This window comes from Alligator mississippiensis, chromosome 12, assembly GCF_030867095.1.
Source record: "Alligator mississippiensis isolate rAllMis1 chromosome 12, rAllMis1, whole genome shotgun sequence".
Classification (NCBI taxonomy): Eukaryota; Metazoa; Chordata; order Crocodylia; family Alligatoridae; genus Alligator; species Alligator mississippiensis.
The window spans coordinates 8,328,199-8,354,422 of NC_081835.1; the positions used below are offsets into that span (position 1 = coordinate 8,328,199).

Here is a 26,224-nt window from a genome sequence, read left to right on the forward strand (position 1 = left end):
TCAGTAAATTAGTAAGTCACATACTGAGAAACTTAAGAGGGTCTAGACCCATTTTGCATCTCAGCAGAATAACTCAGCAGTTTCTCCCTATTTGAGCTGCTGTCGGCAAGGGAAGAACTAAGCTTCTGTGTATATGCCGGTGACCAAATACTCAGTAAAAAAAAAAAAAAAGAGGGAAAATCTTAGACATTAAACAAACCTAGTTTTGTTGCTGAGAGAGACAAGGTATTTTTCAAGTGTGAGGGGTTAAAAGAAGGACAAGGTTCACTGCACTTAGAGGTAGGAAGAATCTTCCTTTTTTGAAATGAGCAGTGTCCTTTGGGGACTCTAAAATTCTTTCGAAGGCATGGGTGAATAGGTACAGAGGCCCTCAAGGCCTCCTCACGATGGCTGTTTTACTTAGCTTTCTCGCTGAGCGGGAATGGAAAGCTTTAGAAACATTTTTATGGCCATACCTTTGTTGTGAAACCCACAGAACTTGACTGTGCTCCCGTTGCACAAAGTGCTTTACGAGTCCGTTCTAATGGGATTGTTAAATGTTGATATTCGCAGCCATCCCTTTCTAATGGGAAACAGTCTTTGCAGCTCTTATTACTTCTTCAGTTCCACTCCTGTTTCTCTCTCCCAAATATCTTGGCGTATGCAGATTCCAAGGTGTGCGCGTTTTCCTTTCCCCTTTATCTCCTTTGCAGTTTTACAATAGTAAGCATATTCTGCAAACTAAGTTAAGCTTTTCAGACAGTGAGCAGATTGAAAGGTAAAATGTCAGACTTTTTCTCTGAGAACTGAAGAAAGCTATCATCTCAGAAATACGTTTTAAGATTGCAAGCCATAGAGATCGACGTATGAGGCTCACAGCAAAATAATGATACATAAATACGCCCTACATCTGGATGAAATGTAGATAAAGTCAGTATGAAAAATGCAAAATTGTCCTAATTTCATCGGTTTTGAATAGTCCGTTTGCGTGTCTTTTTTATGTCTCCTTTCATTTAAATTTTTTGCAAAAGTGTCATTAACTATTTTGTATTGTCTTAAAAGTTTTAGAAGGCTAAAAACCCAGTTCTTGGTCATTTTAATCAGTCTTTTAGGTTAAAATTGAAGGAAATGTAAGTTTTCAAAAGAAATCCAAATTCTAGTAACAGCAACAAATTTTCATGCTTAGAAAAAACACGCTTTTCAAGAACAAAAACAAAAAAATGCCAGCAAAATTTCTACCAGCTTTAAAAAACATGTAGGGGAGGGCAGCGTGTCTGATAAAAGTATTTTAAATAGGTTAATTTAATTTTTGAAGGAAAACTATACTAGATGTTCTGAGACAGTAACAGGATTCTTGCAGCGGGAGCAATTATGGACTGGATTGGAGTGGTGAGAAAAGGATTGCATTTAAGGTTCAGTCTTTCACTAGAGTTACTTCTCTTTGGGAGTCCCTTTGTGAGTGGGTTTAGGAGACTAGGGGGGTGAAACAATATTTGTAATTGGGGTGAGAGATGTGGCAGGTATAATATAACTTAGTGAACCCTGTGGGCAGCGTGTGGGGGGAGGGAAGGGGAGCAACAAAAGGAAGCTCTAAAGGAAGAAGCTGAAAAACGACAAGACATGAACAGATGTCCCTGGAGAATAAAGATAATCTGATGCGGAGGCTATGGGATGTTTGCATTTGTATCAAACATCAGAAGCTTCGAATATATACAGTAGGTCAACAGTTCCTAATGTAGAGCAGTTACTGTCACTTTTATCTCTTACTTCCCATCCTTTGCGTGCTTAATCTTGTGGGGCTTGTCCCTCTATCCCACACAAAGCGTTTGTTTATTTACAGCGTTCACAAAAACAATACAGTAACATGGACAATAAAATTGTATATAATTTTATATACAAAATTTAAAATTGTATATAATTATATAATAATAAAATAATATAATTTATGGGTTTTTTTGCTAAAAGCACACCGTTCTAATGTAATTAAACTGCAGCACAGTATATAATGGTAAAGGAAAAAGAGTCATGGAACTGGGAGAGAGGAGCTTAGCAGAGACTCTGCTCGAGCTGATTTTCTGCACCTGCGTTGCATGGACCCTTGCCATATGATGCCTGGGCCTTTATGCTTTAGGTTGCTTTATAACAATACGGATGCGATAGGATTGTTCCCCACATCTATTATTCATGTTTGGTTCAAACTCATTTTTCCCCTTAGGGAGCATTTATGAAGACTATTACATAGTTTTTCCATACTCTATTTAAAATGATTCTTACTTATATAACGATGTTATGCCATAACAGAGAAATCAGTCCCTTATACCACAGCCCAGCGCAAAACCTTTTGTACCATTTAGGATCTATGGCTTGGGCCATGCAAAGATTCTGCTTGTTGGGCAGGTTCAAAGGTATCTGTACTTTCCTAAATGGTACAGATGCAGTCTCTGCAGAAGGCTCCAGTTGGCATGAGCTGTGCATCTGCACGCAGGAAGGTACCTTGTCCCCAGCTTTGTGGAAGTGAGGCTGAATCCTGCCAGGTGCTGAGGGCTCTGCTCTCAATTCAGCGCCTACTTGAGTGCATGCTTAGCTTTAGTTGCAGCAGACTTCAGTGGGGCCATTCAGCATGGCAAGTGCTCTGCTGGATACAGGCCAGGCCAGAGTGCTGTGATCCTTGCACAAGTGAGTGCCCAGAGCAGTGCAGGGGGCTATTTTCTGAGTTGTTTAGTAGCCCAACACCAGTGCCTGTGCTGAAGATGAATTTTCCCACCTTGCATGCCCTGTACTCTTCCTGCATGGGGGCAGAATGAGGCTGTACTGAATTTCACCTTCGATACCTGGACTTTCCCTACCTTTACCTGACCTGTTCATGTAACCAGACAATCACAGTGTGCTTTACTTCTCTCTCTACTTCATCCACAGAGGGTGTATAGTTGTTTCACCTCCAGCTATGCCAGCTCAGGAAATCAGCTTTGAGCCCAAGCCCTACAGACTCCTGCATTTCTGCCGGGATATCTATCCCTGGCTGTCTGCCTCACCACCATGGGTCATCCGAGAATAGAATTGGTAGGGTCAAGGCAAATATTTTAAGATGGAGTTTAATAAGTTTATTAAAGGGATTATATGATCATAACAGGAAATCTCTTCCTGACCCACAACACCCAGTCCTGTGCCCTATATTCCTCAATGTCCATGGTCCATGCCTTTTTTTTTTCCTGTGGAAAATCTTGACTATTCATTGAAAAACTGAACATCTCAAACCTTTGAAAATGTTTCTGTTTCAAACTGTAAAGCACTTTTTGTTCATTTAAAAAATGCTACCTCCTCTCATGGGAATTGTAGCTTGTGATTCCCACCTGTTCTTTCCTGTGGGCTGTGCATCCAACTGAACTGCATCTCCTGGGATGCGCTATAGCTCCCATGACGTTACCAAATGTCTCAACAAAAAGAGGGTCCTGGCTGCAGCATGAAAGGCGTGGTAAGGCCGGGGGTCCCAGATCCCAGAGTGAAATGGATTCTTGAAGGATCCAACACAGCATTTTTAAGACTCAAAAAGTTCGTGGGTTCCAACTTTTGGTTTTCTAGCAAAAAGTCAAAATTTTGTCTGGGAAGAAAAACAACAGCTAACAGCTGTATCTGCAAATAAATAAACGATTAAGAATTATAGTCACTCTTATTTTATTGTGCTGCTTTTTATTAACTGTTTTTGTCTTGGTTTGGAGTTTTTTTTCCTATGGGAAGGCACTATAATGTCCTGCTTGCTTTCTATATATGAGTGTACAAATATATCAAGTACTGTAGGACTGGGGATAAATCATTTTGGCAACTCAGTACAATGACTCCTTACAACATCATGTTTACCTTATTTATTATATTTGCCATACCTGGAATAGGAAATGTAACCTTGGTAGATGGCCCTTGTCCAATTTAATGATACCCCCTGCATTTTGATTCTATTTTTGCTGACGTTTTGCCAATATTGGATCCAATTATGATGTCCTTTTCCAACACAATTCCTAGGACTAAAAGCAAAATAGGACTCTACGGTCATAGAATAACAAGGGCCAGAGGCTTGTAGATAAAATTACAAATTGGTACTGTGCACGAAGTTATTTTACACTCAAAGTCAGTCTGGAAATGCAGCATTTTTTTTCTAGGGTAAAAGGTTTACTGCAAAGCTGGCAAAGAAAATTTAGATTGATGCAAGAAAATCAGGAGCTGATTGATATAAGGAAATTGTTTTGTAGGAGATTATTGAAGCCTGATGAAGTAGACTCTAGTGACTCAGTAAAGTCATTGAATAACAAGATACAAAGTAATAGAATCAGCCAAAGGTAACAGCTTCAGTGATAGAGTTAAATGATTTATCTGGTTATAGCTATGTTAAAGGCAAAGGTTAGTACGCTGTGTTGATGCTGAGAGACTGCTTTATAAAGCATATCAAAGATATTTCACTTCATTTCGAGGTGCATAAGTTGCTGTACTTCCTAAAATACAGTTCTCCGTTATCGTGTAAGGATATCGTATTTAATTTTCCCATGGAATATCAGGGTACATGTCTGATCTTACAGGACATTTCTTGAAATGTGATGATGCCGTCTCAGCGGTGGAAAAATAGAAGACACACTTCCAAAATAAGGCTCATGCCACAAATTGTTTGTTTAACACTTTTGATCAGGAAATTCATTTCACACAGTCAGACTGTTCCTACTGCCTGCCAATGCATAAATTGGCTTTCCTGAAACCCTGATTCTTGCCCAGATCTCACAGGGAACTGAGGGTCAAGTTATTCTCTGGTGCAATCGCGAGAGGTAAACCAGCAGAGAAATTTGGCACAGTACGTTTCCCCTCTCCCGCCTTTCCCTCCCCCCATGCTCTTTCTGTTGTCATCTGTTACTTTGCTTTCCGTCTTCCTTCTCTCCTTCCTTTTCTCCATTCCTCCTCTCTTCTTTCTCTTAATGTTCACATCTCTTTCCATCTACCATTCTACATCTTCCAACGCACAGCATCTGGTTTTACTTGGGTGTCCTTGGCAGGCTTTTTATACGGCTTAATAGGCTGGCTTCCTACCAAACTAGGATACACAACCTTTTGGTTGCCTTGAATGGCAAATGTTAATGCAGTGATTCTAAACTGTTGTTTGCAGACCACTGTGATGGCATGTTGGAAAATGTCCAAAAGATCTGTGGAGTTACTTCTGTCATGGGGTGACAAATATGTCTGCATTCAAGCACTGAAACTTCTTACTATTCATAGTTCAGCTCAAGACTGACTTCGGGCTTCTAGAGGGCTTGTGATTAACTTGGTGTAGAAATAAAAATCCCTGGACTTCCTTTGCTTGCCTGCTTTATAACTGAATCATATGGGTGTCTGGTTTATATTAAATCATAATCAATTTAGAGCGTTATGGTTAGGGGAAAACTAAAAGACTGAAGAAAGCTATGTAGGAAATGGAAGAGTGGGGAATAGACCCATAGAGAAGAAATTTAAAAAGTATGCTGCCTTATTTACTTTTTCCTCCCGAAGTTGACAAATAAAGAAGTGTATAATTGGAAGTAGAGGTTGTGTTTGAAGAAAAGACACATCTCAAGAAGCGACATATCAAGAAGATGGGAACCACTGTACCGATGAATAGATCACCTAATGAGCAAGTGACAAAAGTGCCCATAAATTCTTTACAAACGAGTAAAAGAGGTTTACATAAAGTAATGCGTGTATTTAATGCAAAGTAATGGCAATTGCACCCACCCCAGAAGAAGCTAGGGCACCGAGAAATGTCCTGATATGCTGGCTCACAGATTATACTTTATATCCGCTGTTGGATGCTGGCACCTAGGTCGTGCAGTAATGAAAGAAACTGATGATCAAAGCACTACACAACTTGCTCTTGTGCTTTCCCAGTGAGTAATTCAAAGTAATTCTGTTTTAGCACTGATTTACCTTGGTACTAAATTAGCCCCTTGCATTATTCTTCATTGTTTGACATTTTATTTTATTTTATGGCTCTGCTACTTGATGGTTTGTTGTTTTCCCATACCATTTTCCAAGCAGAATTTAAAAAAATGCTCACAAACACTTCAGAAAGGTCTTGGCTGAATACTCCACACATTGTTTGCAGGTCTTGTGCAGTGTTGTCTCCAGTGTCCACCAGCTGTTTTTGGCACTAATCTTATATATCTCCAATGAGCAGTAAATATTTTTGACACATTACGCATAGTTTTCCACACATAAGCAAAACGAATACTCACATTTGCAGAAAAGCGTAACTGCTCGATATTGCTTTTCATAAAAGTAATCCTGTCCAAAAGATTTTTACAATTGTCCTCTCTCTCCTTTTTTTCACAGTCCATCTTTTATTTGTGATTGCTGAAAATAAAAGAGTTAAACGGAGAGGTTATCATTTTCTTCCATAATAGGTTTGAAAAGCAATGTAGAATACATGTTTATAGGATCCCAGGACCTTCAGTGGATCAAGTCTATAGTTCCCTGCATATCAACTAACTAGATTACCTCTTCATACTCATATTGTTATAATCAGATATCAATGCTAGTTGTAGACAACAAGAGGCATATGGACGAAGTATTGACCTGCAGTCCTGAAAATCTTGACTTTTATGATTCAGTTTACTGTGGCTGGCATTTTTGCCATGCTATCCAAAATTTTGTTTGAAAAATAGCATTAGCTATCAAAGGACTGCAAGTGCTAGTAAATCGCTCATCTTTTTAGGTTGGTCATCAGATGCTAAATTCCCTTGGTTCCTCAGTCACTGTGGAAGGTGTCAGACCCAACAGCACCATGACATTGCCACTGTAGGACAAAGTTGGTAGTGGACCCTAGTCAACAAAGACAGGAACATCCTCTCAATCAAAGGGCAACATAGACTGTGCTATATTTCTTATTACCTTGTTCACCTACAGTACCAGGATTGCCTCCATTTTATCTGGACAGTCTTTAGTGCTAAGGCAATCATTAGAGGTGATATTCACTTTCTCATCTACTTTTCCAGCCATTAGAGAGAAGCAGAGATACATCTCCTTATCCAGGACATGACAAGAACTTGCTATCTAACTCTGTCTAGTTTCTTTTTAATTCCTTTTCATGACCACTGTTTGACTATATTTTGGCTGTATACGAGTTTGATCAGCTATTTTTCTGTGGTTTGTTTGTTTTTTTAATTATGTTCTGTTGAATATCACTTCCAAAGAAAAAAGAAAACCTTGGTCAGGTATCTAAGGTATGAAGCCAGATTTGACTAATATACTGACAGCTCACACAGCCTACCAAAGTAAACTCAGGATCAAGAAGCTGCATGCAAGAAAAGAATTGCAACTTATTCTTCACATTGCAATAGTTAAATTTTCAGAGCTACAGCTGCTCAGTGCGGACAAAACCTGAGTTACTGTCCTCCAGGATTTGTGATGGACCCAATCCTGTGAGGTAATGTGCACCTTCTGTTTCATGGTGCTCATTACTCTTTATCAGATCCCCAACTCATTGGGAACTGAAGATGCAATCATCTTGTAGAAAGATCTCGACCAATTCAGGCTTTTAATAAGGTTTATACAAATCTAAGTAGTGCACACAGCTGTTGAGGAGGGCAGCCCAATAACTAATGGAGAAACTTGTAAAACTTGTCCTAGAGCAAGGACACAATCATCAAGAAAGCATTGCATAAATGTGCTGGAGGCTTCCTGCCTATGCTCATCGGGATTCGAAGGTCGATATGAGAAATGACAAACTACTTGCCTTCCTCAACCTGATGAAATAATATACTGCAGCCACTCTGGACATATGCGGTGTCAGGGCATGCAGCTCACTGATGACCAGAGACGCATTGTTTGGCAGAGGCCTTGAAGTTATCTAACATCTTGCTAACAAATGTGAGATCTTTCTTAACAGATGATAAGGATGCTTTATGTGGGCGGAAGAAAACAACTGGTTTTCCTAAAACAAAAGCAGTATATTGTCATATTCACTGGGTACCCACAATGCATCAGATTCTGTATTAATTGAGCAAATTGTTATGAATCAAATTGAAAGACTGCTCTTGTTAACCATTGAAATCCATTATTCTGCAAGTTATTTGTAAAGTTAATAATAGAATGATTAAGAGCTAGTGAAAGGCAAGCTGGGTCCATCTACACATGCGCTTTACTGCAGAGCTGATTAATTAGCTCCTCTGTAAAGCGTCACTGTCTAGACATGTGTCGGTATTAGGGCACCGTAAATTAATTTTACTGCCGGCTAGCCCCACAATGTAGCACCCTCATGCCCAGCCAGCCCCTCTGCCACTCAATGCTGCTGCTCGGGGCTGACTCCATAGACCCCCTACCAGCTTGGGGCTGCTCTGCCCAGCTCAAACAGCTAGGACCCTGGGCGCATGTGAAGATGCTGCCCCCAGGAGCAGTTAGCTCTAGTGCAAACTGCACTGGAGTTTATTCAGTTTGGGTACTTGCACATGTAGATATTCCCACTATGTTCTACAGGAATGTTAAGTAAGATTTTAGGGGCACACTTGAGAGGTTGCCAGTTTGACGATCTTTTGTCTCATTCTGTGAAGAAGTCATTTTGAGAACCCCTGTTGATGCAGCCAGATTTGCAGGACACTTCTTGCATCCCGGGACCATCCTTTACAGATGCAAAGCAGAGCCTCACTACTACAAATCAAATATAAATTTGAAGTGAGACGATTACTGTACAATGCTGCAATGTATTACTGGATCTCTGTTTCCTTAATTTGGATTGGCATTGATGTCTAGCTCAATAGGTGCTCAGATTCCTCTGGTGGTTACCAGATGAGACTTCCTCTGCAGAGTAGGCATTCCAGCTCATCTTTCATTACCATGAACTTGTCACACATTTTCAAAGCTGCATCTACAACTCTTCAATGGCTGCAACTCTGGGTCTGCAACTCTTCAATGGCTGCTTGGGCGACTGGCAAGACCTCTACTACTTTCTAACTATGGACTGACATGAGACTGGAACAAAGCCAAGTCTGCCATGGCCAGTGTGTGCAACTCCTATCTACTTCATGCCTACTTTTCCATTACAAGCTGGAACCTTGGCAGCCAAATTGTGCCATGCCAGTCAACCCATGTGCTACTATAGATATTCTCCATTGAGAACATTTTACACCTCTGTTAGACTTTAAGATAGTTGGACTATTGGTTTCAGAAGAGTTGGAAAATAATGGAAAACTTGAGATGGATTTCTGCTTACAATCCTACAATGAGAACAATCATGTAAAAACGATAAAGCCTTACAGCTCTTACCTTGAATTGAACTGTAGTGTCTAGGATTCATTAAAAGCAAGGTAATGGGGGAAGCCAGGCTGTTTTTGCTGTTCCTTCTTTATTGTGCTTCCTCTACTTGGTCTCTTTCAGTGTGTTTGAATGTTTTCTTGTTTCTAGATACATTGTGGAACATAATGTGAAGTTCTCTGACATCCAAACTACCTCAGTACTGAGTCATATAATATACCACACACACACCTATGTGTGCTGAAATGTGAATCAAATTACCATTATGTGGGGGGGGGGGGTTATGTGCTACTGTCTGTGAATAAAAAAACCATACAAGGAGCTCAGTACTGCTGGAAAATTTCTGCCAAAGGAAATATGACCCTGGCATTACATGGGAAATTCCATCGCTCCATCTTATGTTTCAGAAGAGTCTTACTGTACTTTAAAAAATATTTTGTGGAAAATGCTACGGTGAGCCACGGTGTTTCCCTTACCTGGGAATCAGCATGGCTTTCTTCCTTCCCATGCTCAAGCAATTTGATATTTTCCCACTGATAAAATCAAGCTGCTTGGCAGACTCTTTATTGTTGCCTCCGGGTTTGTCATGTAGATCGGTTCAGATGGAATGTCTGATTTGCTTTGTTATTTAACTTTGCTTCAAGCCACCAACGTGTCCACTTTATCAGCCATGAGAATAAAGTCCTCTTTACTGTTAACATAGAATTGTACCTTTTGTGTTAGCCTTTTAACTGAAAAAAATAGGTGTCCAGTTCTTGCAAAAGTATAGGGATCCGCCTAGAAGCTATCTTCAGTCTACTATACATGTACTTATTACACGTTTTCTTTGATATACTAAGATAGCTATCAAAGAACTTTTATGCTGTCGTTCTCAAGGATGTTTTTTAAATGGTACATTCTCATTTCTGAAAGATACTTAGCACCTTTAGCATCGCACAGAGATAAATGATATAGGATACATCAAAAGCCAGGATACTACAGGAAATTTTTCATCAATGGAGGTAGAAGCAGCTCAATTTGTAAAGCTTTATCATGCGGATGTGGTGTGGTATACCACTTCATGTTAGCTGACTTTCCACTGATGACACACACACTGAAAAGCGTAATATAGGGCTATCTGGGCAAGGTATAATAATATGTTTCACGTAATTATTATACCTTGGGTTTCACGTAATCTGTTTTCACATAAGGATCTTGAAACACTTCAGAAAAGTGGGAAATCATTATTTTACCTCTTTTAATGAGGGGAATTGAATTCTGGTCTTGGCTATTCCAGGCTTATACCAATGCAATTTTACTCATATAAGCTGAAATGTAAACCAGGATGGAGAATTTAGTTTTGAGTGGTTTAGGTGACTTATACTGAATGAAATGGTAGCTTATAGCAAAGTTGGGAACTGTGTCTGGGACTACCGATTTCTGATCTTTCACCCCTATGCTCCTTCTCTTTACTGAGTTGCAGGAAAATCTAAACATATAGGTAATGGAAAAATAATGTAACAGAAACCATGCTAAGACAACACTTAGGGCACCTATACATGAGCAGTAAGGCTGCTCCAACATGCTGCAATTGCAGAGCATCAGAGCAGGCTTGATTAATCAAATCTGCTGGAGTGTGGTAATTAGCATGCTCTAGCAGACTCCAGCATCTTCTGTATCAGTGTCCCCACACTTAAAAATGGCGGCCTGGCACTTTAACTAAAGCTCATTGAACAAGCTTTAATTAAAGTGACTCTGCCACCATTTTTAAGCACGGAAATGGTGATACACAAGACGCTCTGGGTGCTTTAATCAGAGCAGCTCATGGAGTCACTTTAAAGTGCCCCCCTTCGCCTCCCCTTTTCTTCCCTCCCCTCCCGAAGCATATGTGTAAACACCCTTGGACACTAGTGTGTGCCCTGACTAGCCACTGGGCTAGTTCCCCACCTGCCTCTGGCCACGCCACCCACCTGTCTCACCTTGTTGTTGATTAATTATGTGGTTAATTAAAGTGGGAGGCTGCCCTTTTTTAAACCCCAATATTGTGGGGGCTACCCATGGCTCTGTTCCACCCCTACACTGCAGCCCAAGCCTCTCAGATGGTATCTTAGGTAGCTGTCTCAAGTGTCCCCTTCACCCATTAGCTGTGGCCCCCAACCCTGGGGACCTTCAGCTTCCGTAAGCCCTGGCCCCATCTCAGGCTAGTCGGGACCCCAAGCTTCTTCGCTCATCATGGGCCCTTGGCCCTTTTGACTCGTCCAGTCCTGGCCCCAGCATTGACCAGTTGAGTGCCTTGGTTGGGTTTTTGCCTCCTGCCTGCACTTAGGGATCAGGGTCCCCCATTCCCAGCTCAGGTGCTCCTGGAAGCACGCCTGGCCCTGCAGGGTCACTCCCCCAGCAGGTTCAGGCACCTCCAGAAGCTTACCTGGCCTACCCTGCTCTTATGGTGTATGGCTCACCCAAAGGTGAGGGCTGGGGTTAAGGTGCCCCTACTCACCTTTCACTGGGGTGGTAACTGGCCTGGCATTTCCTGGGGGCTCCCGCACCACTGAGAGCCCCACCAGGCCACCCACTCCCAGCAGGGTGCAGTTTTAGGTCATGCCCAGGACCAGCAGCCTCCAGACCATCCCCTACAGCTCCTGCCCTTACCTCCAGGATGTCATATTCAGCCTGGCAGCCAGGCAATGTTACTGCCTGGCCTGCCAGCAGCAAAATGCCCTGTTTATATAGGCAGCCATGGTTCTAAAATGGCTGCTGCGATTAAGCACCTGCTGGCTGCTTGGCTCGGCCCTTAAAGTGGCAGGCACCACAGTGTCTTGCCACAACTAGCTTCCTACACCATGAGATACTCTCAAAATGTACTTTTCAAATTTATTACTGCCACTGGCTGCCATTCTTGACAGAAACCAACATATAAATTGGCATGGAGACTGAGTTAATCTCTTGAAGAATGCTCATAGGTGAAGTAGGGAAAATGTGCGCTGATAGTCTCTGAGATGTACCAGTTCTTTTGATGATGATGATGATGATGATAACGGTGTTTCTAAGTGGTCCTGTTCCTGAAGTGCTAAAACAATATTGAAAATGTTCTAGCAAAAATCCATCCTCAATAAATGTAACTTTAAAATAAATTGGGGAAGCTGGAGAGGAGAAAAAAAAGGAGAGGATGTGAAGGTGATAAATAAACTGACAATAGTTAGAGAGATGCCCAAAGGGTGCAGGCTGCCTGTACTAGGGCCCCTTATAGCAATGCATACATCTTAGCAGAATTAGAGGCTGTTGCAGGCTTCCAGCATGCAGGTAGTTTCTGAAAATGCAAACTCATCAGGATGGAAGATAGAAGTCCTGCTGGTATCTTAGGCTTAAAAACAAATGGTGACAATATATTCTCTGCTCTTTTATGCATCCATCCAGGTGACGTCTATTTTGGAGGACTATTCATTAGTCAAAGGAGGCTAATAGGAAAAAGAGGACATTAGGCTCCTGGCTCATTTCCATGACCACTAATCAATACCAGATAATAGATTATGCCATACTTTCTTTAAAAAAATAATAAGAGAAATGATGAAAATAAATAGGAATGGAGGGGGAACATAGATATCATTGCTATTGCTTTCAACTACTTATTGCCTGGCACCTGAATTACCTTCCACAGGATTTATTACTATCAAGCTCTAGTCCATATCTGCTCAGATCCACTTGGCTTTAACTGGTTGACTACATATAATGTAGCATGTTGTTCTGGCTATCTGTTTAATCCCAGCACGAGTGAACCACTCTCTGGAAATGGCAGCCTTATGAAAGAAAATATAGTCCTCAGACAAACCAGACTTTAGATTGATAGGAAGGAGCATTGTTGTCCAAAGTACACTATGTAGTTATTGCATGAATAACCCACACCAACATATGGAGCACCTTTTGTTGCCTTTGTTCTGCATTAGGCTGAAATGAGATGCCAAAGTCCATTTGTCTCCTGCGGTGTAAAAACCAAGACAAGAAATATTTCCTTTGTGCTACTGACAGTATTCGAACGTCCTTGGGCTCTAAGAAGCCCAACATATTCTGTAAAAGTCAGTGTGCATTTCTTGTTCAAGGTTGATTTAGTCCTATTTAGTTTACTGTTTGCATGCTTTGACTTTTCAATTTATATTTTCTGGGCTGAGAAAACCATACCGATTGCAGATGATGGAACGGTGCTTAATAAAAAAGATCGCTGTGCCTGTGTAGAGTAGAAACTATGTTCACATTCATGTTTATAGGGTTTCACCCACATGGCACTGGTTTGCTTCCCCACAGAATTGGGGCTTCCTTTCCCCACAACATGTGGCTGCCCCAAGTTCTGCACAGATCTTACCACCGTTGCTGTGATCAGAAACATTTATGGGAAGAAGCACTGCCCCTCCATAGTACCTCTCTTTGCTTCCCTCCCATGGCACTCATAGGAGCCATGATGGCACCACGCTCTCCCACGTGATGGTCACACCAGAGTTTCCCCTGTTAGGGATCTGTAGCTTTGTATGAGAGGTGGATTCACTGCTACTTCTCAAAATGATCTACCTGGATAGAGCGGAGGGGAATATATGGCAGAAAAAAGCTGCTTCCTTGCTCTCATTTGCTCTGTGCCAAGAGAAACTCAAAGAGGCCTCTCTGTCTGGGGTCTGGATGTTAGTGGAAACTTTGCAAAAGAGTTGTTTTTTTCCCATTACCATTGCTTTGAAGGCTTTTGGGGTGTGCTATGCTAACCTGCTCTACCTTGTAGCAGATGGCTATACCTATCTACCCACAGTTCATAGTCCAAAGTCAATATACTGCAGACCAACAATGACTTGTAGGAAGAGGACAGAGTTCTAGCAACAAATAATGTAGGAATTCAATTGCTAACTAATTAACTGGCTAACATTGTCTTAAGGGAAAAAAAATCTGTTCCATCTAATTTGTTAAAAAGAAATGAAAAATATAAGTTGCCAAGAAATGGTAACATTAGTGGTCATTCATTTTTTTATACTTGTAAAATTGTATTTTAGGGGTTTAAAACACAGAGAGAGAGTACAAATAACAAATCAAACAGTAATCAATAAGGATTTCAGAATTTTTTTTCTACTGCATTATTTGATCAGTAATTTTACCGTTTCTCACCTAGCCATAGTCAAAAGCCTAGCTTGATTTCTATCAATAGATGCTCTGGTTAAACATAGCAGTTACTAGTGCTTCTCTCTGTTCAGGGGATCTTGTTATCCTAGCCATTTGTTTGGATGCTATCCTTATCGAAGGAAAGCATGTTAACACTCCCGTTGACTTCAGTGCGGGTGAAAATCAGGCTGCAAAGGGTATGATCTTATGTAGGCACAATACTTTCTAACATAGCTAATCCTATTGACTTCAAAGGGGCCATGCAGCGTGGGAAGTGCTATACCCCAGTAGTAAGCATTTGTGGGATTGGGCCATAGGTGAGTAACATCTAATGGCAGAGGTCACAAACTACTTTGTAACTAGAGGTGGACGAATAATGATGATAAATGTTTCTTAAGTTATTTCTTGGAAGTGTGTCATGAAGATTATTGGATGCATAATGCTGAACCAGATTTGCTTGTGACCTAGATCAAAATATCTGTTTGGTGTGAAGCACTAATTTTAAATTAGTTACGTGTTAGATCACTGCTGGTATCTGATTTGCAGGAGAAATCCTGCAGCCCTAACTAGTATATGATATTTTTACAGTGTTTACAGCTATTTTCCCAGCAGAATTGACTTAATGCTAATTAAGAGACTTTTGCATTGTGTACAGAGAAAATTGCAGTAACTGTGTCTCTTTGCTAGAAACATGGAAATTTGTGGTTGAGTAAAAACCCTGGTTCTTGAAACTTATCTTTATCCCATGTTTATGACTAACCTGAAGTCAGATAACACTAAGGGAGAAATGTGCTTTGTCAGTGGTTTTCTGAAGTCCCCATATAATGCTTAAAGTTTTGTTTTGTTTTTTTGGAGGAATAATAGCGCTTGCCTTCACAACTATTTTCTGTTAGCTCAGCAGTTACCAAAGTATGGGTCACAAGTACCAGAGAAACTCAATTATAGCACTTGGGCTGAGGCTAGAAGAGGGGTCACAAGCCAGACAGAAATGTGTTTGTGATCTCAAAAGTGAGGCTGCTGGAGAAAAAAAAAAGTAGGGAGTTTGAACCTGCATTGACTGTACACTGAGTTAATGTGGAGCTGATGGGAAAGTCACAAATCCACCCCTATGATTTCCCTGCCAGGTTAGAGAACGGGAAAATCTGCTACAAGGCCCTGATGCGATCCTTCTGATTTTAGAGAGTTTTGCAGGCTTGGGCCCTGTGTGAATCACTGCTGAGGCTGCAAATTCATGGAGGGTTAGACCTGGTTAGAAATTTTTGGTGAAAAATAACTTTTTGTTTTCTTTAAAAAAGTTTAAAACACTTTTCAGTTTGACAGTTTCATTGGCGGGGTGGGGTGGTGGTGGTGGTGGGGAAAATCCAAAACAAAATAATCTGATAATGACAAAATGTCCCATTTCAGCATTTTCTGAATAAAACATTTAGATTTTTTATTTCAAATGAATTTTGAAAACCCATTTCATTGTAAAACATTAAAAAAAAAAAAGTAAAATAAGGTCCAAATCAATATTTGATTGACCCATAGCATTTTTTCTTTGGTTTCATTTACAGAAAATACTGATTTTTTTTTGTAGTTCTTTCTTTTTTTAAATGGAGAAAAACTGGAAATTCAGGCATCTGCCATGAAACAGAAAATCCTGTTTCTACCTGTTTTTAGACTGCCTGGGCACAAGTCCATCCTGTGTTATGTTGTATGAAATCTGTACCAGTTTAACTGAATGAAACTAAAAGCAGAGATCCCAAAAGAAGTGGTGTCACACAAGTGTGACATCAGTGTAACCGAGATTAGAATTTAGTCCAATGGATTTAAACACAGAAATCCATAAATGCCAAAGTTCAGATGTGAAGGTGTGTTCAGTTACTTTGACTTAACAGCTAGTGAAGTCAGATAGAGCTGTACTGACATAAAAAAGGCAAATTGACTCCTGTTGAATTAGACAGGAGGTGCTATTCATACACATCTCAAAATTAACCCTAATAATTGAGCAGGCAAAATTATTAAACATACATAAATAGTGTGTAGATTCTTAATCACAATACACTGTAGTTTCCTTTCCTATCCTAATCCATGTTTAACTAAAGCTGTAGCAAAGCTGTATCCTCAACTGACTGTGCATTGGATATTATACATTTCAACTTATTTGTTTGCTAGAAGCCCTAAGGTTTGATACTGGGATAAAGACTAGCTGTGATAGGAGACCCACATTACTATATAATTTTTATGAAAAGGAGCCTACCAAAAGATTCAAGAAAGTTAATTTCTAGTTAAGTCATTTTTAGTTATGTGGGAAATATTTAAAATGGGCAAAAATGACTGTTTGGATGCTTTCTCTAGGGGGAAAAAAAGAGCACTAAGCCAATTCCTACAATTGCAAAAAGTGTCAATAATAAATGGAAGATTATCACGCTGTCATCCTGGCTACTTGACACTTCACAGCATTGATCTTTTTTTTTTTTATTGTGTGAGACAAATGAGTGTTGAGGATGACTGTCCCGTTTGCTGCATAAGCAGAGGAAAGACACATTGCTTTCCTGAGCCATTTAGTGCTCAAAGAGAGCTAGATAAATTCAGTATTCATGAAAATAAAGTTAGCACCGCATTTAAACTTGGCGGATACCATATGAAACCCTTGAGAACTTCTGTTGCAGATTGAAAATGGAATATGCATGCGAGTATATGTGTGCTTGTGATATACTGCTGAGCAGTATGATAACTTGTGATCCTGTTGCCCGGTGCTCACTTGTCTAAAACCACTTAGCAGCTTCAGAAGCAGCCACTTCTCTCCTTTACTTTGATATTAGGATCGGTTTGGTAACACTACTTGTGACTTAAATTAAAACTGCAAATTTTAAACACGCAAACCAACCAACCCTCCCGACACACAACGCTTGCCTTACACTGACAAAAACCAAGGGGTACAATTCTTGTCCCAGTTATACCAAGAGAAAGTGCATTGGAGCCAGAGGGGTTTGCTTGGGTTGTAAATGAAGGAAGAATTTATCCTAGGAAATTTTTGGCTTTTGTTGTTATAAAGAAAGAAAGTAAATGGCAGGTGGTGTCTGGTTGGTGTGGAATGCCTGCCCTGGTTTTGAACTGTAAGAATCTAGATGAGGAGCATTTTCAGCGTTTGACAAGACCTAATTTTGCCCGTATTTACTCATGTGCTTAATGATAAGCTCTTTGGAGCAGGGGCCATTTCATATTCCGTGCTTCCATAGGGGTAGTACCATGGGGTCCCATTCTTGGTTGGAGCCTCTAGGTATTACAATAATGCAGATAAATAATAATAATAACTCTCTGTGCCCGCATAGAGGGGAATAAGAGTCCTGCACAGCTGCGCTCTCTGACAGGCGGGGATACCACGCTCCCCGCATGCATTCCAGGAACGCTTCCTCTGTGTCATGCAGACGCATTGATTCTGCTACACCCACAGCCTTCCAAGGCTGCATTTGTGTTTGGGGTGAAAGAAAAGCCTTTGCTAAGGATGCACCCTATGTTGCATGATTGTCTTAAGAACTGAGGACTGGACTTGCTGTAAGCAGACATTCAGAGCAGTGGATCTCGATCAAAAGATAATTGGGAGTCCTGATAAATGAGAGACGTTCAAGTGACTCAGGTGGGCTCTGAAATTAGCTCACAGTAGGAGTCCTGCAAGTAATTCCTTAGATATGGTGGACTGATAGAAACGCTGGTTATTTTAAGGAGCTATTGTCTCAATGGGGGTCCTTGCTTAAAAGATACCCATGTCGTAGTTTAATTGGTTGCAAAATTTCAGATAATTAAAATCCATTCAAACTTTTATGGTAAAGGAGGAGAAAGGAAAAAGAAATCAATAGCTTATGGGCTGAGTTCTTCTATCTTAACTCTAACTTGGACTTAATTTTTTACAACCAAATAGAATGTCTCTGAAAATAGGGCCTGCCAGGAATGCCATTGGTACAGTCTGCCATTGTGAATGGGAGTTGTAAGCTAACACAAAGCATTAAAAAAACCCCTTTCTCCCACTTTCCCAAGGTCTCTGAAAGTCCATCATAACTTTCTCTTTGCCTAATTCAGTACTGTTTTCTATTGCTAATAATGCTATTATAGTTGCTTTTTGTTTTAAGGAGAATGAAATGAATGTAATGATATGGTTCAGGCCAATGCATGTGTAGTTCTTCCCTGTTTAGCCACAGAAGAGGGCATGCATACTCAGAAGCAGTTTAGACCTTCCCATGTGACTAGTGTATCCTACTTAACTTGTGCAAAAATGGTTCAGGTTTGTGGCCTATTTTCACAGGACATCGTCTGATCTTCCTTAAGTTAATTTTGGGCCAGAATTACTGAAAATTAAATCTGAATGTTGATTTCTAACTAAAAATTTCCCCATCATGGGAAATGGGGTGGGGGTGGGGAGCACTGTGTATAAATTAGATGATTGATAGTCATGGCATGAATAATGGCTAATCAAATGCACATGCTTCTTCAGTGGAAATCATTCAGGGTATTTCAGTAACAATGAGAGAGAGGGCCCAAAGTGGGTCACTTGAGCTTATTGCTCCCAGACTTTGGAAATCAGTGGAAACTTAAGGGAGCTCAGCACGTCACAGGGTCAGGCACTAGCGCTGCTGACAGATGTTCAAGTAAAGGCATGATATGATCTGATGTGCAATGCCAACAGTTGCGCCTGTAACCATGCCACATGTGTGTGGCAGAAGGTGCAATATTGGGATCAGATCTGAGTTGTCAGATTGTGATCCTGGGCTCCTCCAACACCAGCAAATAGCAAGCTAGGTTCCCCTGTGGTCCCATGGCTGGGACCTCTGATTAGCTGACCGGTTCCCCCAGCCTTGGGAAGGCACCAGAGTTGAAGAGCTCTACTGTACTCCAGAGGCTAGGTGTGATGGGAACCAGTCACAAAGTTGTTACACACATTATGTGTAATAACTTTGTGGCTTCTTCCCTGTTAATTGAATGAACCTGTGGCCAAGTCAGTACTTAAGGGCTACGGACAGAAATTATGCATAAACCGGTATAAGTGGTCAGAAACCGGTTCAAATCTGTAGAACAGCAGAAGTTTAGTGCACATGAACTGCTTTCAAAATGGGCAAAACCTAAGATAAACCTAGATGGATGTAGTGTCCGGCTTAAGAGATTTAGGTTAAATCAGTTTATTGAGCTTCTGACCCAGATCCCCTCCATTTTCAAGTTAACTCATGGTTCCCCATCATCCCAGAATGCTTTGCACCTCCCCTGAAAACCCCTCCCTCACAGGGTGGTTGAGCTAGTCTTGGCCCAAGCTGTCTGATCCAGTCAAGCAGGGAGATGTGCCCTAGCACTGCCCCGATTCTGGCCTGGGCCACTGCAGGCATACGGCTGCATTTCTGAAATCAGAAGTGAATGTCTGTTCACTTGTTTGTTCGTTCAATCTGTGCAGTTTAGACTAACCTGCGGAGACTGAATAGATTTGGCCTCGGGCTTTTTGACTGTCTGCACTTAGCCAAGAAGTGATTAAGCAGTTCATCTTGTCTTAAGTGTAATGTCTGTCCAGGGCCTATGGAAACTACCTTTTTATTGTATGTCATACAGTGAGCACATCCTAGGAAGACAAGGTATATTGTAAAGAAAAAGTACCTGATTTTTATGTTCTTTCTCATTGGATGAATTAAATAATGTTGTCACATGAATCACCTGACTCCAGAATTGCCATTGTACCTAAATTATAGCTGTGTTGATAGTCCCATTAGATGGACAGTTAATTGTTTTTTCTCTATATAGTGAAACATATGTTGATATGTCAGATAAATATGTGTGATTGGATTCAAGGAGTTTTTGTTTGTCTTACGCATTTTGAAGCTGGGCATAAAGCTCTACCCAAACTGTGAAGTTCAAATTCAGGTTGGACATGCCTAAGATCAGTCAGTTCTGATTGGTGTTTCTAGATCATGGCTTAAGCAAGGATGTTTACATCTAGCTTTATATATTCCCGCAGTTCAAGAGGTCTGGCTGAACTCCAGGCTGAACTCTTCTTTACTTATAAATGGGGGATAAATATATCTCTGTTTTTAGAAAAGCATTCCTCCCTGAAACATCTGCCTATTGTATGCATACTGCAAGGACCTATCTGGTACTTGAGTCTCCAATAAGCATTCTTAAATTATGTTATTCAGTTTTCAAGGATAATGCAGCATATCTAATGGTACCTGCCATTTCTTCTGCTCGCTGGCTGTTGCGTGCCCTGCCTCCAACCTGCCCATTAAGGTTAACTAAACGATTCTTAGCTCTGGTTTCCCTTCCAAGAGCGTTAAAGAGATGTTGCACTTTATCATATATGGCTCGATTTAGGGTTGTGACAGACTCAGCTTTAATACTTCCACATTCCCTGTTCCCAACGCTCCAACTGCAAACATATTTCCTGAAACGCAGGGTCAGTCATTGGGCAAGCTCAGGCATACTGCCAAGTGGAGAAGGAGATTCCATTCAGGGAGCAATCCCACCTGACATTAATCTCCTTCTGGACTCTACCTTGGCCCAATATGCCTATACTTATCATAGCTTCTATTTAAATAAATACCATGATGCTCCAAGAGCTCTTAATACTGCCAGGAGTACTGTTTTATTTTTTTCTGATTGAACTCTCTCTGAAAAGATCATCTCCTAGATTCTGGGCACATCTACACGTGCGTTTTAATTCACTATTCTACTGCGGGTTAAAGCGGCACATAAAAAACCATGCTAATATGCTAATTCACAGTAGAATAAGGTACTGCACGTTAATTGTCACAAAAAAGTGTGCTCTTGTGCTACTGCGCATTACCTCAGCTTAATGTGCATTCATTTAGTACCTCTTATTGGAGGTACTAAATTTAATGTGGATTAGGAAAAGCACATTAATACACATGTAGACACGCCTTCTGTGATATAAGCAGTTTAAATTGCAGAAGCACCATCTCAGCTCCTCATCCCTCTCAGTGGGAGAACGAGAATGTCACATGTGTGTGAACTTTTTGGGTGACACTTGAAGCTTAAGTTCTTTGGACGTGGTAAAATACCTTACCAAAGAAAAAAAAAATTAAAAAAAGCATTAGCCTGATATTCTTGTCCAAATCTTATCTTTCTCCATGTTATGTCATATGTTGTGCAGTGGCTGACTGCCATGCTTTGCTCTGGATGTCTTCATATTTTGGTGGCAGGTTAGGCATTTGTGCCTCGATCCTGCAAAGATTTTGCTCCATGCTTAATTTTTTGGCATAACATTAGTTCCACTGCAGACAGTAGACACAAGGACAAATGTGTGCTGCCATAATATGTGAAATACTTGAATTTCCTTTGCGCTGAAAGGGACTAAGGAATTGTAATAATAATACTTGTTTCCCTTAATTTTCAACACGTTATAGAGGGATGATTTTTAGCCAGGGTGCCCTGGCTAAGTTAACATTTTAGTACTATTGGGGAAACTCTGGAAATAAAATTCAGGAAAGACAAGGAGGACTTATAGTTGTCGACGTGATTGATCTGAGTGCTCATCCCACAAAATGGCAGATGATTAAATCAGCTCATGGCCATGGGAAAATTAAATCAGATCCTTTATGTTGTTTTTCTATTCTCAGGTTAAGTTATGCTTATACCTGAGTAAAACTTGGTAAAGTAAAAAGACCATCTACTATAAAATGTCTTGGAGGTCTCCTGGAGCCCATATGAAAATTATTAAATGCTGCTTATAATGGAACCCTATAGCCTTGGAATATGATAGCAGCAGTTGAATGGAAACTGCAGCAATTACCATATTCATGTTTCATGCTAAAATATTGTTGAGATCAAGCTTTCTGTTATTAAAACAATGGTAATAAAAATAACAAAATTGCTTTTTTGCAAAGCAAACAGACCTTAATTGTATTCACGGAAGGTTTCTCATTGAAATCTTTATTTTGAAATGGTAATACATTGCAGATTTGTTTGCTGTACTACTTTGATTCATTCATTAAAATATTTTTAATTTTAGTTTGCTGCAAATGTCTAAATAAAAGCTTTTTAGTTACATAAATACAGACTCTGTGGACCCAACAGTAATACAGTAAATTTGGAAAACTGTCAGTTATTCTGAAAATATACAAAGACCAAACCACAGACAGAATTTTCTGTATATTGTAAACATTCTCACAGTATGGGTATAAATATCCCCTCTTTGATTCATTGCATGCCAGGATTTTCGTGTAAGGAGATAGAAAAAGGAGCTGAAGAAAAGGGATTTTAGATTTAGCAAGAAGCTTACAGGCACTGAAAGCCAAACTAAAAAGCTTACGAAGTTTTAAGACTTTGTGTACAGGGAATACCCTAAAATTGTAAGAACAAGGCTAGATGACATAGTCTTGCATTTACAATGTTTACATCCCAACGGTTCCCCTGAGACTTTGCAAATTAAAAAAAAAAAATTAAAAAAGTACCTATTTCGTACACAGAGGACACTTCATCTAGCAACTTCAGGACAGCCACTCAGGAGAATAAAGTGAAGTTTCACAATCGTTTTAAGACAGGAAGTGAAGAATACCATTTTCCAGTTGGCGCATGGAATTTAGACATGCAGAATGTTAAATGTTTCAAGATTAGGTTACAAACGGAAGGCGTTTCAGCATTTCCGTTGTAAGGGTTTGGCAGCAGGATGTATGTTTTTTCCTCTTTTCATTTATGTTTTTAGCAGACAGAAACATAGGATTTGCCACAATGGATTAGACTTCTTGTCCATGTAGTTCAACCACATATTCCAAATACAACACTCAGTATTGACTGCTTGAAAGGACAAATTTTTCCCTTAATCCCCATCATCTAGTGAACAGCATATGCTATGAAACATTTATAAGCTCTACAATGTTTTAAATCTTGTCTAATGTAATTGCCGATTTGTTGTTATAACTGTATTTTCAGTAGCTTTTGGCTTCAGGTATATCTTGTGGCCATGAGTTTTGCAGGGTGGTTGAGTATGTTCTAGAGAAGTATGAGATCTACCTTCTCTGCCCCATTCACTACTTAATGTACCTCCTAGTTTCTCTTATTAATTGCATTTCTAAATAGGTGAGAGGGAAAAATATAGACAGCTTGGTGCAGGGAAGGAAATGAAGGGGCTGTGAAGGGGAAATGGAATAAGAAGACAGCCTCACAGGACTTCATTTGGGGGGATCCTGAGCACACTTGAGGGCTTTGGGAAAGGAGCATCTTCACCAGTCTGCCCGTGTCTCCTTTTGCTCCCCTCCTCCCTCTCGCAGTGGTAACTGCTTGCTACAGCTTTCTTCCCAGATTGTCCCACACAGTGCTTCCCTGTGCATCCTTTTTTTACTGTTTGCTTCATACCAATCACAGAGCTATGGAGGTGTAGGAAAGAGTCTTCCTGAAGAGCCAGCCTTTGGCTAGGAGGTGATCATTGCACTAGGGGTAAGTACAGACAGTCAAAAGGCCCAAGGCTGAATCGATTCAGTCCTTTGCAGGTTAGTCTAAGCTGCGTAGATTGAACTGACAAGCAAGGGAGCATTCACTTTTGATTCTGGAAATGCAGCCTCATGCCTGCAGTGGCTCAGGCCAGAAACTGGGGGATGCTAGAGCACACCTCTCTGCTTGGCTGGAACAAACAGCTTCCGCCCACCCAGTGGGGTAGGGGAGGGCATGCAGGAGAGATGGAAAGCATCATGGGATGCTGGGGGACTATGAGTTAACTTGAATCTGGAGGGGATCTGGGACGCAAGTTCAATAAACCGATTTAACCTACATCAGTTAAGTCTGATACCACATCCATCCAGGTTTCTCGTAAACTGGTTTCTGCCGTTTTGAAAGTGTTTTTTACAACTGAGCTTTGGTTGTATTACAAATTTGAACAGGTTTCTGATCACTTATACCGGTTTATGTGTAACTTCTGTCTCCAGTCTAGAGGTCAGTGGTGCAGGCCTGAGGGTTACATGAGATGAATAACCCTTGGCAGGCTGGCGAAGGAAATGTTTACCATTTTAAAAAAAGTTTAATTCATTTGTTTTGAAGTCATTAAAGTACTTTTGTTTTCTTTTTCCTGTTTTTTGCTTGCTTTCTTAAAGCTCACTGCAGATATATTGGCTTTGCATTCATTAGGGGAAATTGTGAAACTTTTGGGAGGCCTTTTGGGAGGCCTGGCTCAGCTTTACTCACTCCTTATTCTGGCCAACCTTCCAGTTGCTTGTCAGCTGTTTTGCCTGAGTAAGGACATCCGGGTTTGGCAGATACTGAAGAACTAAAATTAACTTTAAGTAGGGCAAAAAATTGTCAATATACATGACTCTAAAAGGGATTGCTCTTTAGTTGGCCTGGAGGGGACACATTGTAAATATGATTTAAACATGTCTCTGCTACTACTGTCTGATCTTATCGTCAGATGTTACTGTGGAATTCGTCCATGCAGACCCTGGAAAGGAAAACAAATTGCGAACATTAGCTTGCACTGTGAGAAAATACTTCCAGCTTGCTTCGTTTGATACATGTCCACCTCCCTGCTTTAACAAATATACTCTAAAAAAAGAAGCATAAACGTTGCAGATGATGTCTATGTACTCTTATCATTTGTCGCGTAAAGCTGCACAGCGCATTTGTAGTGTAAAGTTGTATATTTGTAATGTTAAGTTGTCTGCTTATTGATTCTGCAACAAAAATGACATCTTATCTGAGACTGTTCTGAAGTTTTAATCTATCCTCTTGACTTTAACAATGTGCCTTTGAGCAGAATCAGAGGGTTGAACCTTATTACAAAAGACTTCAAGAATTTTAGGGCCTTTGTACAGTAAGAACTCCCTATTTTTCATTATACCATTTGTCACCTTAAGGATGACTTTGAAAATGGACTAACTTAAAATGTCAACGTAATTTTCTTTTCTACATAACCTACAGTGTACCATTGTGTTAATAGATCTGTCATTCCTGGATTTTGATTGATTTGGAGTCAGTAATACAACATTAGGGGGAAAGAAGTGCTGTAGCATTGTGAATGGCAACAAGGGCTGAACACTGAACTCCACAGTTAGGCAAAAGTCAGAAAATACTTGAGTATGTAGGGTTTCAGCCCTGAGCTCATTGTTTTAACAAAAGAAATTCATTTGGGATCAATTTAATGTAGGAGCATAACATACTTAAACATGAAGGGGGTTGGAAAATGCTGTATTATAAGGATTACTTGCATTTGAAAAATGTTTAAAATAAATATGGAAAATCAAGTAAGAAAGCTAGTAATACATTCATTGTGGATAACTAAAACATGATGATAAGATTACAAGTGTAGCCTTATCTTGCTAAGTACCTTAGGGTATGTCTACACTGTAATTGAATGTGTGATTACAGAACGGATAGGCGTATCCTTGCCAGCCTTATTTAGCTAGCAGGGTAACAGTAATAGTGAAAATGCAGGAGCACAGACTTCAGCATAGCTGTGGACGTACTGCAGGGCCCCACCATCTGTACTTGAGCTGCATGGCAGCCCTGTAGTCTGTGTTACTTTGTCTTTACAGCAGGCACAGAGAAGTGAAGTGAATTCAGATCACTTGTTTCAGATCAGTTTTTTCAAAAGCACACAAAGATGCAGCACAGAAAGTTGCCCTGTGTAGCCAAATTAAAGCTGACTAAAAAAAAATATTCTCCAATCGGGCCTTCAAGTTGCAAAGTAGACTTGCTCATAGTGCAAGAGCTGGGAATCTCATTCAAGATCTGCTGTAGTTATGTTGAACAGATGTCTGGACCTTGGTCAGAAGGTGGCGGTTAGTCAAGCAGTCAGGTGTTTATATCATGCATACGTGGCCACGAGAGGCTTTTATTTCATAATTTTTTTCTGCCCTTTCTGTGTTTGGCTTATTCACATTTTCTGTCTTCCCTGTTATATTGTGTTAGAAGTTATATA

General features: G+C 40.4%; 2 long non-coding RNA genes across 3 annotated transcripts in view; one reads left to right on the forward strand and one right to left on the reverse strand.

The window, feature by feature from the left end:
* LOC109286211 (uncharacterized) overlaps positions 1 to 26,224 on the forward strand; it is a 357,845-nt gene that overhangs the window by 12,792 nt on the left and 318,829 nt on the right. The window lies entirely within an intron of this gene.
* Positions 3,088 to 9,420, reverse strand: LOC132244524 (uncharacterized). Its single transcript, XR_009456084.1, has 3 exons — positions 9,247 to 9,420; positions 6,222 to 6,339; positions 3,088 to 3,609 (listed from the first exon to the last, which is right to left on the reverse strand). It is a non-coding gene; the product is annotated as an uncharacterized LOC132244524 (long non-coding RNA).